The sequence below is a fragment of the Mastomys coucha genome, unplaced genomic scaffold (assembly GCF_008632895.1).
Source record: "Mastomys coucha isolate ucsf_1 unplaced genomic scaffold, UCSF_Mcou_1 pScaffold20, whole genome shotgun sequence".
Classification (NCBI taxonomy): Eukaryota; Metazoa; Chordata; class Mammalia; order Rodentia; family Muridae; genus Mastomys; species Mastomys coucha.
The window spans coordinates 8691003-8695876 of NW_022196903.1; positions in this window are offsets into that span (position 1 = coordinate 8691003).

The following is a 4874-nucleotide window of genomic DNA, read 5'->3' on the forward strand; positions in this document are numbered from 1 at the left end:
ATGCCTGTTTAGCCAATACAATACTCACTGAACCATCTCCCCAACCTCAGGACAGACCCTAACTGTTCCATAGAAAATATTGTTTACAAGAACAGACAATATGATATTTAAAAAAAACCTGGTCTTTTATAAATAAAAGAAACATTTTTGAGAGAATGTAGCAAGGCCACCAGGGGAATGTGTGAAAATGGGGGCCTGCAGACTGCCATTCAACAAAAGTCTTAAAGCAAACTAAAATTCCTGTGATGACTTCCAATAGGATAAAAGGGTATTTTAATTAGTGAGTCAAAATGAAGAAAAAAAATGCTTCAAAATAGAAAGAACCCTAAGAAAAAGTACTTTGAAAATAAGAACACAGTAGTAAAAATTGAATATTAAACAAAATTGTTGTAAAGAAACCTTGAGAAACTTCCAAAAAACAAATAAAACAAGAAAATTAAAGTTTTCATTGATATTTTATTAAACACCCTTTGCAATTCAAACCATTATGAATAGTTTTACCAAATAACATACATCCTGAAAAAAATCTATCACAAATTTAAGAAAATAATTAAAACAATATTTGTGAAAAAAAGATAGATTGGAAACATAAGAATGATGCTATAGTAAGAGATCATTTTATAATTACACACACACACATACACACACACCTCTGTTGCCCAGGTATTGAATTCAAATCTCCTGAATAAAGAATTACAAGTGTTTGTGGGCTGCCCAGTCTACACACTGGGAACCAAACTGGGATCCTCTACAGGAGGAGTATGTGCTCTCACAAGCTGGGTCATCTCTCACAGCATAACAGCTAAACATTTTTAAAATTAAAAAAAAAAAATGAAAAGAAACTAGAATGAAAATAAATTTGGTTGTAACTACATTTATATTTGCATATGTAAATATGACTCTGCACATGGACTCACAAATATAATGAAGACAAGTATGGACCTTACAAAGCTCACTTTCGGGGGTTGCCTACAGGCCTTTTCAGGTTTATGGGGGCTCAAGGGAAAAAGGTCCAGGAAACCCATCTGGTTACATCCGATGTTGATATGCAAATTTTATCTTATATGTTTGCATGAAAACTTGTGGCTCAATATAACCTGCATTTCAATTGTAAGATATATTTGTGATATAATAAAATATCCTCTGTTTTAATTCACCTTGCATTTTATAACATTCATTTTTTGCCTTTAATCTGTAACCTAATTTTTTGTATTTTAAACTATCTAATAGGTGCTAAGTCAAAGATACATATTTAATAAAATTTTATCATCTCCAACACAGAGGATAAAATCATAAATAGTGGGAACCTGTACTTTACATAGAATCATACAAAAAGTATTTTTAACAGCAAAGAAGATTGAGTTATTCATGCTTATTTATTGATTATTGTGATAGAAAATTAAGCTTCTGAATATATTCTGAAAATTTTAATTGATGATGCTTCTTCACTGAGGAACATTATATTCAACTCAGAATTTTTTATCAATTTATTCAATGACCTCTAAAAATGAACTAGTAAGGTCGATTTTCTGTCATATATCAAAGCAAAACTTTTCTCATTGACAAGTTGGCAATTGCCTACACTAATGATTATTTATAGCACATACATTTGGATATGAGTCCTTAAGTAGAAACAATATATTCTGGTTTTGACTCCATGTCAATGTTTGTATCTCCCCTTCTAATACTTTGACAATTTTGTGCCTACATGGAAACAATTTAAACAAGGCCAAGGTTTTAGGTACACAAGCTACCTACCCAAAATGTACTCTAAATATGGTGTTAATCTTCCTATTGAAATTTTGTCATATTCATTCTCTTCTTTCTTATCCAACCTAAGGAATATGGAGGAAAGAGAAGAATATAAGTTGTATTGTGGTCAGTGTAACAGGGATTGATGTAGAACAACAACAGGACATAAATGTCTGGCACTTAGAATAGATGATGAATCTAAAGACTGTTAAATTGTGAAAGTTGCACATGCAAAAAAAGATTATAAACATTATTACAGTGTATAGTGGAGAACTCCTTTAAAAGCAAATGTTAGGTGCTTGGAGGTTGTCATATGATAAGATTGGGATCTGAATTTGAATTCTCAGCTCCCATGTTGTATATATATGTACCTGTTGTACATGCATGTGCCCAACAACTGAGGGATGGACACAGGAGCTCCTGAGAACATGCCGGCCAGTCACCCTTAATGAAGCAGCCAGCAGTTCAGTGAGAACTTGTCTCAAGGCAGTAAGGTACAGACGACCAGAGGAACACACTCAGTGTCCTCCTCTGGCCTCCTCTTGTGCATACATGGCTACACACACACACACACACACACACACACACACACACACACACACCATATAAAAAGAAACAAATAAATGAACAGAATATGGGTGTTGTCAATACTGCACTATCATGTTATCCTTTCTTCTCCAAGCTGTATTTTGTTAACTTGACTTTAGAATCAACTAGTCTCAGAATATTTCCCTTTTTAATATTAGACCTAGAACACCTACCTATGCTCCATTGTCTATGCCTCTATAAAATTATAATTTTAACAGAAAGGTATCTGTTCCCCTCCCCCCAATAGTTCATGTCTCTTACTTCACCTTTGCTTTCACGGAAATATCTCAACATCATTCACATTTTCATCAGTCTTCCATTGCTTTTAGTGTACTGTCATCTCCTTTGGGAGTAAGTGCCACTTTTATCTCCCTCATTCACAAACTGTGCTTTCATTCCAGGCACTGTAGCTCCGAAAGTGTATTGCTTGGCTATTGGCACTGATGCAGTATCTTCTTTCTGTAAGCAATAAGTATTTACTCGTGGTTAAAAACTGCAAGTTGATCATGAAGACAGATGCCAACTTTTCTTTAAATTTATTTTCAAAAGTTTTTATACTTAAAGAAATTAACCTACCTTTATCTAGTTAAATTAATGTTATCTGGAACTTTAATAGACAACACAGAGGAAAACTTGTCTGGCTCTTTAAAGATGAATCAATTTACAAATAAAGTGATCAATATACACTTTATAAGTGTTAACATCTCAACTAATAAGCATATCATCAAAGCTATGGTTTTTATTCATGTGATAAAACACCGTACACAAAAGCAACTTGTTGAAAACACTTCATCTTATAGCTTAATAAGTTTATCATGAAAGAACACAATGGCTGGACTTCAGAACTGGAGCCTATAGGTAGGAACTTGAGAAGACAACATGGAGGAGTTTGCTTTTTGTGGCTAGCTCAGCCCTTTTGTTTATACACCTCAGGACCATCTTCCCAGATGTGGCACCTGTGAGGAATACTTGTGTCCCATCCTCATTAATTAGGTCAGTAGGTGTCTTAGTTATTTTTGTATTACTGTGATAAGACACTATGACCAAGTCATCTTATAAAAGAAAGTTAATTTGGGGCTCACAGTTTCACAGAGTGAGTCCATGACCACCATGGTAGGGAAGATGGCAGGCATGGCACTGGAGCAGTGGTTGAAAGCTTACATCTTCATTCACAAGCATGAGAAACCAAGAAAGACACTGAGAATGGCAAGGGATTTTTTGAAACCTCCAAATCTACCTTCAGGACACACCTCTTCCAACAGCACCCTATCTTGTAATTCTTCCTAAACAGTTCTACTAAGCTGGAACTGAGTATTTAAATTTAGGAGCCTACAGGGGACATTATCATTCAGAGCTCCACAGCATGAGTAGAAATAATGTCATGGTGTTTATTTTACACTTTTAATTATAGCTCAAGGCAATCTATTCCACCACTCAAAGGTTCTGGTGTGGCCACTGAGACCACTTGGTTGTTCACATGCTCCATTATAAATGTTATATGCTATTTGATATTTTGTTTAATAAAACTTTAGTATTTAGAAAAATACTAAATAATTAATATAATTCATAATATATAATAATACAATCATTAAATAGGTTCATCAGTTAGATGCAGTTTAATAATTTTTAAATTTTCCTTTTTAATTAAAATATGACATCAATTCTTTCCTCCTATGACTCCTAACTCAATCTCAAATTCATGATCTATTTTAATTTAATTATTATTGTTGTATATATATATATGTGTGTGTGTGTGTACATAGAGAAATAAGTTTATAAATGCAACCTGATGAGTCCACTTAATGTTACTTGTATGTATTTGGTTTTAGGGGTGAGCACTTGGTATTGGATAACTAATTAGGGGGCTCAACTCAGAGGAAGACTAATTTTCTCTCTCTCTCTGCAGTTCTTAATTGTTTTCAGATCTTTATCCAGGGGAAGAAGAGATTTCCTGTGAAATTTTCCCTATCTATGATGAGATGCTGATGGTGTTTTCACTGTTCAGGTCTTGTTTAGGCAGCCATATTGTTAAGATTTTGTGAGTGTGGCTTCTCTGAAATATATAGAAGTCAAAACCTCACAAGACGCTTCCTGGTACTCTGGCTCTTGCAATCTTTCTCTTTCCTCCATGAAGCTCTCGGAGTCTTACATGAAGGGGTAATGTTGTAGATGTTAGTTGTCCTTTACACTTTGACGCATCGTCACTTCCTGGAATAGTGTCTGCTGAAAACTAAGTTTCTTAGATGAAGGGTGAGAACTAAACTTACCTGTGTGTGTAAGGAAAAATTATCTTTAAATCCCCTTGGAGCTATTCTGGTAGGCAAGTGGCTCTAATAGGTTCTTCTCTAAGATCTATGATTTCACTAGCCATAGGTCCTTAGCAGACATTATATATAAGTCCATAGCTGTTGATTATGTCCAAGACACAAGTGTCACTATTTCACTCTTAAGGGTATCACATCAGGCCTGGAGAGATGGCTCAATGGTTAAGAGCACTGACTGCTCTTCCAGAGGTCCTGAGTTCAATTCCCAGC